Here is a 15654-nt window from a genome sequence, read left to right on the forward strand (position 1 = left end):
GTGTCAGAAATAAGAGACACCTGGGAATGGGAACAGTCAGGAACAGAGAATGATCAAACAAGACAAGAGGTGGAGACACAAACCAAAACAAAAAACAAAGGCACGCATGGTACTTGTTGCCACGGGAACTGCAATGCTAGAAGAGGGGACAGAATGCCTTCACCCCTACCCCCACCTTTTAATGCATGGCTCCCAAATCACAACAAAACAAACAAAAACCCAAAATAGTACAAACAGGAAAAAAAAAAAACAGAAGACCAGACTAGAGGCGGGCAGCAATCAAATCTGGAGTGGGACAAGTAGTTGATCCAAGGACAGGAGGAGGAGCTGGAGCAGAAGCAAGACCTAGTGGGAAAACAAACGAATAGAGGAACAGAGGACAGAACACCAGCCTAGACTGGAGGAGACAAAAAGCTAAGCTGGAGAGTGGGCGGAACAGGACTCCCAGGATGACCCAGTGAAAGAGGATGGAACGGAATTCTAAACAGGGTAGACAGAGAAGGGGAATCATGACATTTTGCTTTATTCTTCTCTAACCTTGAAAGAGAAAAGCCCCTCCCAAGTGAATCTTGTAAGACCCTGAGTCAGATCCCCACAGGTAAGACCCTGTGCCAGACCCCTACCGGTAAGACCCTGTGGTTAGACCCTGTTCTGGACTTCAATGGGTAAGACCCTGTGCCAGATCCCCACAGGTAAGACCCTGAGTCAGATCCCCACAGGTAAGACCCTGAGTCAGATCCCCACAGGTAAGACCCTGAGTCAGATCCCCACAGGTAAGACCCTGTGGTTAGACCCTGTTCTGGACTTCAATGGGTAAGACCCTGTGCCAGATCCCCACAGGTAAGACCCTGAGTCAGATCCCCACAGGTAAGACCCTGTGGTTAGACCCTGTTCTGGACTTCAATGGGTAAGACCCTGTGCCAGATCCCCACAGGTAAGACCCTGAGTCAGATCCCCACAGGTAAGACCCTGAGTCAGATCCCCACAGGTAAGACCCTGAGTCAGATCCCCACAGGTAAGACCCTGTGCCAGACCCCCACAGGTAAGACCCTGTGGTTAGACCCTGTTCTGGACTTCAATGGGTAAGACCCTGTACCAATTGCAGTTTCCCCCAGCTGATAGCCTGCATCAGAGAGGCTGCAGCAGTTTTAAGATCAGTCCACACTCTATTCATATTCATGTGGTTGCGGTCTACAGAGGAGCTGAAATCACCCAGCTGTGGGGCTTTCATCAGGCCAGGTGTGAGGGAGCAACGCATGATGTAATTAACCCGGGGCATTCCACTAACACAACAGCATCTTTATTTCACGTCAGTTACAGTTGCTCCAGCTGCAGCGGAGAAAAGCGTGATCTGAAAGTAGAGGACAGTCAGTGTGCTTCATCAGGAATCCTGCAGTGGGAGGAGACAAGGGAATGAAAGATGGGGACCATGGGGAACGTTCCTCCCTGCCTCACTTTGTTTCAAAAACAAAGATGCCAAACTAAAGCTGATGACACTGCTGTAGCTTGATTAGTTCTTGACATGCCAACTTCTACAGTGGACTAAAGAAAGCTTGCAGGAACAGAGAGAGAGACCTCACCATGGTGGGCTAATGAAGGTTTTTAGTAAGTTAGTGTATTTATGAAGGTTTCAGAAAATTTGCATGCGTTACTTGTCTTTAAAATAAGTCTAAATTTTAGCACATTCATTAATAACACTTTGCTCATACCCATTAAGTTCCCTTATTATCGTCCACCTTTAGTGGCAAAGCATTTGCCCTTTTTATATCAGTGTGATTTATATGGTCTTGCAGCATATTAACAATGCTAGCATGGCTCGCGTGCCATCCATATTCATGAACAACTGTGAAGGAAAAAGAGGAGAGACTGAGCAGGCACTGGGGAGGGGCTAAGTAGGCCTGAGGGAGGAGCTAATTGGGCCTGTGGGAGGAACTGACTGGGAGCTAGGGGAGGGGCTAGAGAGGCCTTTAGGTGAGGGATAGCAGAAAAGCAATGTCTTCCAACACTTCCACAGGCGCTGCATCTCAAAGACAAACTGTACTGACAAAGACAACACCTCATCAGCATGCAACAAGAAGCCCTCCAAAATGGAATTTGGTTTAATATATATACTTTTAAACAAAACCTAGCCAGTAGATCCTCATCAGAATGAACAAATGCTAACGCAGACATGTAGCAGCACTGTGACATTAGCACTTCCCCTAGCTCATCCATTTCAATAAAGGACGTGTCAGTACCTTGTGTCTTATTAGCAATCATGCCCTAATCAATGAGCTGGAGCCCTAAACCAGCTGACAGCTAATTAAAGGGGCACTACGTGTTTCCGTTGCACCAGGCAGGTAACTGGCTGTAATTAAACCTGGGAAGAAATATCTGTAGAGAGCTTTGTGAACCAGAAGACAAGCTAGATGCCACAAAATGAATTGTCTGGTCGCCTCCAGAGCAAAAGCCTAATTTGCTCCTTCGAACAAATCAATAAAACCATTTCATCTCAGGTGCAAGAGCAGAACAACAAACACTAAAACACAATGAGCCTCTCTCTGGGGAGGAGTCCATTCTCATTCTAACAGTGGTGGAAAGGACCAAATGTGAGCATCACTGGGCAAGCATTTTTTGACATAGACATCTAGGTACAAAGCTCTGTGATTTCTCAGCAGCTTCTGGACTCCCCCCTCCCATCTCTCCCCTGCTTAGGGAGCAAGCATCTGTACAGTTATCTCCATGCAGAACACTCACACAGCTGGGTGGAACAACTCAAGATAACACCCACCCCCCCGTATTCATTCAGAATCTGACTGCATATATATATATAAATATATACACTCTGCATCTGCATGTTGAGGTTCTCTGACATTCATATACAGTGTCTTGAAGAGCCCCTGTCAGTTTTAAGTCGTCTGCTCCAATAGAACTCACTGGCTACCAAGAGATCAATTTCTACCCTTCATCAGTAACTAATAATAATCTGAGGTAGTAGACAGGCAGAATTACTTGCAGGCCCAGTCTAGAAATATGACAGATTCATAAAGGGGCATCCATTAAATTCATCTCTGTGATTTCAGGGGCCTCTGGGATTTCCCTGCACATTTCCTTATCACAAAGCTGCACCATAAAGCACAGTAATTAGCTCTTGAGCTATCAAAGCTGTCCAGCAGATCTTTAAGTCTCTTCATAGTGACTTGGAAAAGCTGGCCAGCCACATTTTCATGAAATATATCTCTCTATAAGAGCCTCTGTACTTCATCCACTATCTTCTAGCAGGACACGGTACTCATTTATGTAATGAAAGAATGACTATATAGACAAGAAATTTCGCTGTTGGGTGTTACTCATCAGGTAGGAATCACAATGCGCAGTATTACTCTTGTCGACCTCCACGCTGCCCAGCTGAAACCACAGCTATCGAAACGGCCCAGACATATAGCAGCTTGTCGTGGCTACGATCTCCAAAGCATCTTTGACTCTTGTCCTTTTCCTGGCCAGCCATAAATAAAAATGAGACCAAGGGGAGGACCTGCCTGCTGGCCAAACCAAACAAGTCAACGGCAGGATGTGGTGCATCCAGTCATACACATCTGCATCACAGGAACTTCACAGCACAAGACAGACTGCCTAAACCAGGCTGCCAGTTAGGGCATAGGTTAGGCTGCCAGTCAGAACATAAGTCAGCCTGATCAACAGAAGGTGTTCATATTTCATCAAGAAACATGTCTGTTGAGAGAGGGGATGTAATTGAGCCAGAGAGATGAGGAATAAGAAGAAAGTGTTAGAAAGGAGAATGGCAGTGCTTAACTTAAATGTGATGCACAATAATTAGGTTCTTCATTGGTTCATAAGTCTCTGTACAAATGTTGTCTGGTCCTTGTCAGTCATGCTAGCCAATCACAGAATAATCTTTCCTTTGAGTACAACAACTATACAAAATGCTTTTTTTTTTCTGCACTGTACATTAACTGTATAATTTTAGGTTTTATTTATTTATGTAAAGAGGCTGATTGTGTTTGTGTGTACATGAATGTGTGTGTGTGTCTCAGTGTGTGTGTGTGTGTGTGTGTGTGTGTGTGTGTGTGTGTGTGTGTGTGTGTCTCTTTCTGTGTGTGTGTGTGTGTATGTGTGTGTGCGTGTGTGTGTCTGTGTGTGTGTGTGTGTGTCTCAGTGTGTGTGTGTCTGTGTGTGTGTGTGCGTGCGTGTGTGTGTGTGCGTGCGTGCGTGTGTGTGTGTGTGTGTGTGTGTGCGTGCGTGTGTGTGTCTCTGTGTGTGTGTGTGTGTCTCTGTGTGTGTGTGTGTGTGTGTGCGCGTGTGTGTGTGTGTGTGTGTGTGTGTGTTAGTGTGAGTGTGTGTGTGTGCGTGCGTGCGTGCGTGCATGTGTGTGTGTGTGTGTGTATGTGTGTGTGTGTGTGTGTCTCAGTGTGTGTGTGTGTGTGTGTGTGTGTGTGTGTCTCAGTGTGTGTGTGTGTGTGTGTGTGTGCGTGCGTGTGTGCGTGCGTGTGTGCGTGCGTGTGTGTGCGTGCGTGCGTGCGTGTGTGTGTGCGTGCGTGCGCATAAAAGAAGAGATAATCACAGATGAAAAACACTGAGAGAAGGAGAAAGGGAGAGCGAACAGACAGTGTTTGTCCTGTCACTGAGACAGTAGTGTCACAGCAGGCAGACTGAAGTGCCAGACAGACTGCACAATTGCTCTGATATAAACTGGATCTCTGTCAACAAAAAGAAAGATTTCCTGTTGAAATATAAATCTAGGGTAGAAATAGAAATTCAGAGGACCCTAAGAATACTGTATATAAATGTGAAACAAGCAGACGTATCCAAACAACAAGAGACTGAGGCCACAAAAGTATCTTTATATTATAAAGAAGAACAAGGACTTGAAGCCTTTCTGCCTAACACAAGAATTTATGCAATGGTAAAAGAATCAGTTGCTCATCATTTGTTTGGAAGAAATATTTTGTAAAGAATGCACACACACACACAATGATAATCAATGATAATCTCAAATGCTGTGCTGATGAATTTCTTTGCTCATTTTCCACCATTCAGTTTTGTGAATTATAGTCAGGTTTACATTAATTTATCACCTTTTCCACATTCCAGATTCTCCTTTGAAAGCTACACTGTTTTTTAAAGCTTTGTACACTGTACAGTGTTTTTGCTTCAGGGTCACGTTGGCTTAGAGCAGCCTCTCTCTCTACACTCCTCCGTACTTATGAATGAGAACTACGCTTCTCATACAGCTGCAAATTGATCCTGATAACAACTGTTGCTGATGTTTATTTCATGAACACTTTTGCAGGATTTGAAGGTCATATCCCTGTGTGCTTTGAAGGTGATATTCCTCACGTGCTGGCAGGAGTGATATGAGAGGTGGCACCCATGTATTCTCCCACACCTCTGTGTTCTGACTGACCACCTTCACTTGTGCAGCAGTCTCTTTGCATAGTGTTAAGGTGCTTTGAGGAAGAAATTGGCTTTGCACAGCAGGTTTGTAACATGGTCAGAATCATGCACATTTAACAGACTCTTGCTGAGAGATCAAAGAGTCTTCCTTTTTAAAAAAAAATGTTCATTCTATTCTGGCAGACAAGCGATTTATCCAGAAAATTCTGTTACAAAACAACCTTCTGTGTTCTATCTGGCGGGGAAGGCCATCAAAGGAAAAATGGATTGTACCCCTCCTGAATACACTATAATCAGCGAAAGGCTTTCCCCTCCAAACAAGAGAAAATATGCCACAGAAAGGACTGAAACTGCAACAAGTAAAACTCGTCAGTCCGATTCACCTTATCCTATTCCTAGTGGAAAACAGTCTTGTCTTATTTTACTTTGAGTAAAATGCATGTAACTGAAGCAAGAGAGAAGAAAATACATCTGTTGCCACAGGAAGCTACAAATGTAGCGATAGAACTAATTCAGCTAAAGTGAACCAGGCCCAGTGCAAGCCATCATCATGTCAGCTATGCCACACAATCAGTTTTATTTGTCAAAATCAACTTTTATCCAGATCTAAAGTGTCTAAATTGAAAAGAAGACTACAAACAACCTTGTTTGCACATGGTAAACAGATCTGACAATAATCATCTGCTTAGACACAAGCAGTTGATATTCTCCCTTTAAGGTGTGTAGGTCCTGTATCAAGTGACTGGAGTACTCAGGATCACACAGGTGAAAATGAGGCTGCAGTAGGTTCCTCCCCACCAGCCAAAGCGCTGACCTAAGGGGGGTATGGCTAAGCCTTATTTTGCCTTCCTTCAGTTCCACTTGTCCTCGGTGTCATTGTTAAGCTTTGGCTTAACGCATGACAAATAACGCCTCCTCCCTTGCCACTGCCAAGACTACCACGAGAGGAAACATGGAGAGGCCCTCTCAGAACCAGCCCCTCGCCTGAATCCCTTGGCCCCTTTCCGGCTCACTGGAGTGGGAAGCAACACGGCTGCCACCCTGCCAGCCTGGAGCCCCGGCCCAACAGATGGCAGCTGGTGGGAGCTCGGTTGAGGGCCGGCACGGTCAATGAAGCTTTATTGGGGAGAGGTCTATGCGAGGTGAGTAAACGTCCTCGGACAGGCTAATTAAAAGGGCCCTTTTTCATTAGACAAGCCCATCTGTTAGGAGAAGAGGACCTGATGGACTCCAAGCCACTGGAAGGATGGTAGCATGAGCTGGCACTAAAACATCATGAAGTCATTTGGATTCTTCCTGAGGGACCTTAAGAGGGTTCTTTATGATTGGTTGGTCCTAGGCTAAAATCTACTTAAGCATTTTATTTGCAGAAATCTGTAGCTTGGGATGAGTAATTGCAATCATTACTAAGCTCACTGCATCTCTTTAATTTGAGAAATTAGGTTAACTATGTTCATATTCAATGTAATTTATAAATGATATGGCACAGGCAAGGAAACCAATCCTAAGCTGAGGTTATGTAAATATATATGTGTAAATTAGGTATGATCCCTGAAGGACAAAGATCAGAGGAACACAGTGATTAGCCCAACGAAGACTTCGTCATGGAGAAAGCTGTTCTCCCTCTCTCTGGTGTCATAAAGTGTTATAAGGTGTCATAAAGTGTTACAAGGTCACCGTGCATTTGCTGCTGGACTGCTGACTGCTCCTTTCCTCTTCTTCTGATTAAACTGCTGAGCTGGACAGTGAGTGTGTGTGCAATAAGAGGAATAGGCTGGTGTGATATTATAGAGGTCAGGGAGAAAAGATGGCACTAGCACTCGCCCAATCGCTCTCATCATCAACGCAATATTAGAAACAATCAACTTCACTCAGTCAAGCTTTTATGACAGTATGCATTCAGTGAGACATGCCCTCTAAAACTTAAAATGACAGTAAACGTACCCTTGGATAACTGCAGCGTGAGAAACATTTATCATGCACTGTAGATGAATGAACATCATGTCCTAATCAGGCAAATAGCCAGTGGCCTGATGTCATATCAGTTCTAAGGCAATTCCTTGAATGACATGTTCCAAGACAGTAAGTCAGCATCAGTACAAGCACTGAGCTGGAAACAGCAGCTGCTGCTGCCCACCACATCCTCAGTGCACATCCAATGGATTAAAAGGCAATTTAGTTTCAATCCTCTCACCACTGAGTGCCTTCAGGCTTCAAACAAGACAGTGTTTTTCAGATGAACTGTCAGGCAATATTGTAGTCACTATTTTCATGGAGTTTCATGTGACACAACAAAACAGCTGTTCTGCAAAGCTTGTCACTACCAATGTAATCCCCTGTACTTTGCTTGGTGATTATGGTGGCAGTTGTGACTGGATAATGTTACAGTCAAAAGCTGTAGCTCCTACACCATCACATTATCAACTCAACCCTAGTGACAGTACAGGAGAAGCTGCAGATGGATATCAGAGGTTGTAATGGACACACTGGACCTGATGTGGGGGTGCCAGTACTCAGACTCTAGGGCAGACTGCCTTCTGTGTAACATATCAGTGCAATTACTACATTTAATTTACCACAGGTATGAACAGCTGATCACAGTTTATTCTCACCTATTTCCACAGACATATTGCTCCTTTACAGTGGTAAGTCTTTACCACATATACTTTATGTTTTATCCAGTCAAGTGTGTAGCCTGAAATATGAATATGGCAAAACTAGGTGCATTACTTCTTGTCCATGATTTTCCATTTATCCTAATTTAATGGATCACAGTCGAGTATTCTTCTGTTTCTATCTGCCACTTTCCATGCACTAGTATTAATTAGCATCTCTTCTCATGCTGGAGCAGCAGTGTGGAGGGGTCAGCACTCTGCTCTCCTCCCAAACAGTGGAGCACAGCTTGCAGCAGAAGAGGGCAGGAGATCAAGGAAGCCTCCATCCATCTGCCTGCTGCCAGGTTGCTGTCAGCTTCAATCAGACCTGTGGTAGCTGTGTGTCTCCATTACCCCAGACTCCTGGGTGGTGAGTGAGCTAACAGCAGTGTGCCAGCCAGTCATCTATCCACAGCAGACTTATCAGATGCACACGCTTGCACAGGTATTGTGGGTGAGGGAGATTCACATCAGAGGGATGTAGAGGTTCCTTTAGTTTGCAAAGGAACAAGGTGTGTGTTTCAGCTGTGAGGATGAATTCAATTGGTAGGGCTGTTTTTGGAACATTACTAGACATAGGCAAAAATATGCTGACACAAATCTTGATATAAATCAAAATATATGAATGTCAATATATGAATGTCTGACCTTAATTGAAGATACATGCTGGGACATTGACTAACTATAGACCAAACAGTGAGCTTGGTCACTGACTAACTGTGCACATGGCTTTGAGATCCTTAGGGTCCATGGGAAATTGAATACAAACTGATATCATCACACCACAACAGGCAGATCATTTCTTCATATATGCAAAATATAAGTTAACACATACTTCAAATATGTATAAATAAAATGATACCCATCATATCATTACATTCTTACATAAAGTTGATTTGCACCAGTGCAGCAGCAACTGCACATCACAAGACAACTTATAATCATTGGACTCCATAGATTTTTTTGAAGTCAGCTATCTTTTCCTCTGTAACCGTCTTTATGACATTCATTGTTTGTGTTCAAACAGAGACTTTGGTCTCTAGACTATTTAGTTTCTCTGGTGTTTTTCAAAGAAGCTGCTTCAATCCCCTCTGCAAAAGCCTCTCCAAAGCTAAGAGCCTATTCTGTGACCCCAAGTCCCATGAGATGAGCCTGCCTTAAGCAATGTGTAGGACTGCAGAGGAAGTGCTGGATAATGATGTGTGTGTTTGTTAAGGTTTGCCAATATTTACAGCAGCCCTGAAGGAAACCCAGGCAGAGAGAGGCATACAGTGCTGTGCTAAATTTCACACACACATTCGGCTAATGTAAAAGAGACCTTCCAAACCAGCTTGTTTTAATTACTTAGAGTAAGTGGCAGCATTTGGTTGGGTTTATGACTCTTTATAAAAGAGCAGGGTCATGGTATAGAAGACGAACTCTGTCTGATTGCAGAGCCGTAAATCGCTGCTCTTGCAGGGTCTCTAACAATGCCCGGGCCCACTGCGCAACCCCTTTACTACAGGGCACTCATAAATTCTCTTTTAATTTTCTAACACACAGACACGATGGATGGCACCAAACAACCCCACAGCCCCAAAAGACCACATGTGGTCTAGTCTCAAAAGATCAAAAGCAATGTCTGCTCCCAAGGCAATATTCTAAAATGTAAATGAAAAATACTCGTGTCATTATGTAATTTGCAATACTCAGATGGGGAAAACATGAATTGAAAATGGCTTCACTAATCTACACTGGTATCATTACGCTTTTAGTGTGAGTCTTGGCATGGTGCTCTCTCTCTCTGAAATGTGTACCTTTTTGGCTCACTACTGAAAGCTCTGCATGTGAGCTCCTCCCTAGCATAAGCAGGGTAGTGATAACTCAGTGGTTGAGATACTTGACTAGTACTCAGTGGGTTGCTGGTTCAAGCCCCACCACAGCCAAGTTACCACCGTTGGGCACCTGAGCAAGGCCTTTAACCCTCAATTGTTCAGGTTGTACTCACTCATCATTGTAAGTTGCTTTGGATAAAAGTGTCAGGTCAGCTCAGCATGGACCTTATGCTCACACCCAGACATTCTGCATATCCACCACACCTGGAGTACTACATCACCCTTTTTTAATCAAGTGGTATATAGCAGTGCTTTGAATTCTGCATTGGAAAATCTAGTTTTTCTGAAAAGAAAAGATTCAAAAAGGCCTAAGCATATTCTTAAGCATACTTTAGAGTGGGGTGGCTGCCCCGCCAACAGACAAACTATATCTGATCTACTAATACTACTCTATAAGCTTAGCAGATGAGAAATGAAATCTGATATTAACATCTATTTACAGATGCTCTATTAATCAGGTTTGTATGTATATTTTAAAACTCTCAACAGATGTTAGTGGAGTCCTTGTACGTTTTACAGAGGGTAACACAGACCACTGACCACTGCTGCAGGAAGGGACAGCAGTCCAGGCTTTCTGGAGCTGTTCATTAGTGCACAGCTACTAGCAGCAGATCCATGAAAGCATTGATAGGATTATTGACCAACAATTTCTTTACTGCCCTCAGCTATACATACTGGGCGACCCGTCTCCCAATAAGAATTTAGCTTATTTAGTTTCTCAGTGGGGTTGCGATGCAATAATGTTAGAAATGAGGTTACTCGTACAGGAATGGAAATCAGACATGCTGCCCACCATGGGGGGAGGTGTTTCTGTTGCTAAGCAGGGTATGTCAGGCTTTCCTACAGACTAATTAATAAATCTGAAACATACTTGTTCAAAAAGGATAAATATCTTGCTTACATAAAGACCTGACAGCCCCTCATGCACAAAACATTGCTTATTTATTTATTTTATCTAACTTTATATTTTTTATGTTAAAGTTTTAGAAATCTTTAGCTTTTTGTATTTGTTATATGAGACGTCAATAAGCTGTATAAGTCTTTGAGGGTCACTTTTGATTAGACTGATATTTTAGATGCATAAGTGGATAACTTGGTAACATGTTGTTTATAATTGGTGTAACTTTTAATTATGCTGATGATTAAAAGTAAGTTAAATTAATTTTATGAACTCCTGTGACCCAATCAATGAATCCATTAAAAAAACAAATAAATATTCAAACCATGTAGGGAATGAAAGCAAAGGTGTCAAAAGAACCTTTGAGGATATAGAGTAAACAAGGACCTAGCTAAATTAAAACATGAATATTTCATGTCAGGGCCAAACCAAAATAAATTACAGAGGGGTGATAATGTTCTCCTTGATCTCCCTAAGCAATATAGGGATTGGTTTAGTTCCCCTACAAATCAAAGGTGCATTTTTATGGGAGTAACCGATTGAAAGACCCTGCATCGTTAAGGCGCCAGTACCTCTACTCATTAGAAAGGACTGGAGGAAGTAAATCTAAAGATCACTTCCTCTTTATGAGCCAGAAACTCAGTACTAAGAGAAAATTCAGGCACAGGGAGCAGCTGATGACCTGGGATTGCATTAACCAGCTCTCAATTACTGATAAATATATATTTATTAATATAATTGCTATAAACATATTGCTTCATGAGGCAACAATTCATATAGCTGACGCTTTCATCCATTCAGCCAGTCATTCATCTATTCTCTGTATTCTTCTTCATCGTTGCTTGTTCTGTGCTGCATTTGGATGTCTGTGCAGACAGAATGGGAAGTGACCTGAGTAGAGTAGAGCAGTGTGCAGAAGAGGCCTGGTCATTTCCACGTCCATGCTGGCATACTAACCACATGTGATTAAATCTGCCATGCTTCCTCCTGACTCTCCCTGAAGTCTCCCCCCGCAAGGTCCTGAGCTCACGGGAGGCCAGAGGCCCGTGCTCCACAGGGAGAGTCAACGCAGTGTTGAACATGCCTTTCGGTGCGATGTCTCCATGGCGACCAAGCGGAGGGTAAAAGAGACGGGTCAAGGCGTGTCGCTCACTGTGTGTCCCGGTGATCCACGTGTCCGGAGCGAGCTCGGAAACACTCAGCAGGTGAGAGAGGAGACGCCAGGAATGCTGGTGGTGTGGGGAGCCCCTGCAGGATGTCGCTCGGAGGGAGCTGAGCCATCAAATACACAACACAAACATCGCAGATAAACAGTTGACGTATCATGCAGTTACCAAACAAATTAGTTTAAAATTGCCTGTCAGCTATATTGATGAGAAGGTTTCTATGATGTCTCAGTGATTTTAAACAAAGCCTTATATTATGCATTTAAGGCAGATATGCAAATGACTTAAAAGAGAGAATGGAGCATCAAATGGGTGGTGTCATATTGAACTAAGCTGCCATTACAGCTATTTGGAATGGACAAAGGCAAAATGAAGCCATGTTCTAGATTTGATTTTCTCCCAAATCATAAAATGCGCATTTTAATCATTGTCATTTAAAGGATACAGCCTTCTTTCCTGCTGTCAAAAAGCACTCACAACCAACAAATCTGAAGACCACAGATTTGATTAGCAATGCAGAGGCCACCTGCTCCAATCCAGCTACCAAATCATTACTACTGTATGCTCTGCTTTCAATCAAATTAAATCAACAGTGGAGCAGAGAGATGGGAACAGGCTGAGGTTATTATATTTGCACTGTACGTAGGGGATTACTTGGCAATATGCAGTCCAACTGTAGATTTAAGCAGTGCTACTGAAATGTATTAAGGACATATTGCAAAAATGTCCTCCATAACTCTTGCAAGCTCCATACTATTTTTGTGATATTTTACAATAAATGGTACTCCACAGTACCTGTGTAGATTAAGGCTCATTGATGCATGATGCATGCATCTTATGGTCATCTTCTTAAACAAGGTGTGTGTAGAGTGGCTCCTCGATCGAAAGGGGCATTTGTGTGTAAAATTCGGAGCAGGTGGCAGCACAACAGGATGACTAAGTGACAGGACAGCCTGGTGTGTGTGTGTGTGTGTGTGTGTGTGTGTGTGTGCTTTTACGTATGCATGCTTTGTTGACACAGTAACCATACACGGTACTGACAGCTCTTTCCATTCCAACACCTGTGGATTACCCACCCCGTCCTTATATGGCTCACTTATTCATCCCAATCCTTAGTGTGTAATGGTTTATTTATATTTTATATTTTATATATATATATATATATATATATATATAAAAAGACTCAACGGCAGATAGGCAGACACACTGATGATATAAATAGCCATATCTCTAAATGTTTTCTTGATTATGACACTTACAACAGGACCTTAAGCTCTTTGAGGCCACAAAGAAACTTGACTGATAAGGCACAGCATACTGTATTGTGATTTACATAGATGGCCGTATGTAGACAGGTTGCAGAAGTCACACTTCTAATCCAGCTATATTAAGCCATAGCTGCTGCTTAAGATCCTCCTACAGCAGGTGCGACCCTCATGCTGGTTTGCAATGTGCCACAACACTTTAGCCAATGACTGGAGAGATATTTTGAACAGCATTTACATGTGGGTTTTTCAGGTTTCCATAGTAGCATATTAATTCCAGTTAAGCATATTAATTCAATAGAAACATATTAATTCTATTTAAGCATTTTCATTCCATAGAAGACGCTGAATTGTATAGGAGCACATTTTCAGTGCACTCTATTATACTCCCTTCCATATTATTTCCAAAATAAAAATTATTGATCTTGCTATTACATTATAACCTGGGGTGAGGGGAATACACACACACACACACACACACACACACACACAAACTTGCCTTACCCCATTCATTCATCTATTACACCACTCAATCCAATTCAGGGTCTCATGAAGGCCAGAGCCTACCCCTAGGAGCACAGCATGTCCGTCCAAACACTCGCATATGCACACACACCCATTTGCACACAGCAGGCCAATTTTGAGACACCAGTCCATCTAACATACACATCTTTGGAGCATAGGAAGAAACCAGAGCACATGCAGGCTCCTCCACACAGACACAAGGAAAATGTGCAGGCTCCTCCACACAGACACAAGGAGAACGTGTAGGCTCCACACAAACACAGGGAGAACGTGCAGGCTCCACAGGAACATCAGGTGGGCCATAAAAAACCCCTGGACACGGTGAAGCAGCAGTGATAAGCACCTCACTACTGGGCCGCCCTGCCTTACACAAGTTTAAGCTACACAGAACTGCACATTGTATTTCATCTATGCAGAGATGCAGACACATCAGTAAAAAGGAACGTTTTATTCACAATCAAAAATGTCATCCCAAGCTGCCATATTATACATTTTTATACAGAGTTTGAAAATCCTTTACAAAACCAAAAAACATTAGAAAATATGATTTGATATGAAATATGACATAACATAGATCATCTTGAATAAAAAAAGTTAGTTGGTTAGTTCATGTTCATAACCTCCTATTACAGTGAATGCCAGCAATATCATTACAAAATAAATGTAAAACAAGCAAAAACATCTAAAAAAATCATAATAAAAAAAACCACATGCAGCATTGTAAGAAAGAGCCTGAGAGTATATACCTGTAAAGGTAAAGAAACAGGGGGGGGGGGGGGGGGGGGGTTGATACAATCACTCACTAATTATGTTGAATGATCCAAAATTCACTCACAAATATATGCTGAAAAAAAAAAGCCATTTTGGACAGTCCTAACAAGTTGCCACCATGACATCAGAAATACAAAAGTGTCTGAGAAGTTAGAAAGTTGATTTATTCAGGGCTAAATTAAAAAGGGGGCATGCTGTGGGCAGAGCATGGGGAGGGCTTTTGTGCTATAAATAAATTGTTACTCTTTGACGTTCTACATGAATAGAACAAGACTGCAGGAATGCATAGAACCACCGGTGCGTGGTGCCATCGCTGGGGTGTTTCTAAATACATTATAACAAGTCTACATTCCCAGAGGGTATCTAAACACCTTACCGCAAGTCTGTATCCCTCGATTGTAGCTAAACACCTTATAGTATGTTTGCAGTAACTTGGTCATTTTAGTCATTTTATGTCTTTGTACTTGTGGTACATAATGATGTTGCTTAATGGCGACCAGGTGCATTATGTCACTATGCTTACATTCATATTTTAATAGAACAGTCAGGATTAGCTCTCACCCCAAACTCAGTGACATTGTTCACGTCTATTTGACCTGTTTGTGAGTTATTAAGTTGTGCTTGCATCTGTTTGCTGAGACCCTTGACCCTTTTTTTTACCCCAGAAAGAGGGGAACATGTTACCCTGTATGAATTATGACCCTTGACTGCTTTATGCAAACAGCTTAGACTGCAGGTGGAGGTTAGTCCCAGCCCAGCAGGGGTCACTGATACATTCCCACTGCTGAAGTCTCCAGTCATGTAAATAGGGGCAAAGGATTCACACTGGGTTTTAAAAAGATCCGCTTGAATACTGAATGTCACTGATAAAGAGTAAGAGAACAGGGTTGATATGTAAATTCTGGGCATTGTTTGGGTTCCATATATACGTTGAATATGACTGAACCTCATACACTCAAAAGAGTGTTGAAATACTGTAACAATGCAAGACAATCATGTTTTACTATAATACATGCTCTTATGCAGAAATGACCAATCCAAGCACAGAGACTTGATGTTCTATTCATCTTAAATCATTTCAAGGCAAGTGGGCCAAAGTTGAAGAGA

The sequence above is a fragment of the Electrophorus electricus genome, chromosome 13, assembly GCF_013358815.1.
Source record: "Electrophorus electricus isolate fEleEle1 chromosome 13, fEleEle1.pri, whole genome shotgun sequence".
In the NCBI taxonomy this organism is placed as follows: domain Eukaryota; kingdom Metazoa; phylum Chordata; class Actinopteri; order Gymnotiformes; family Gymnotidae; genus Electrophorus; species Electrophorus electricus.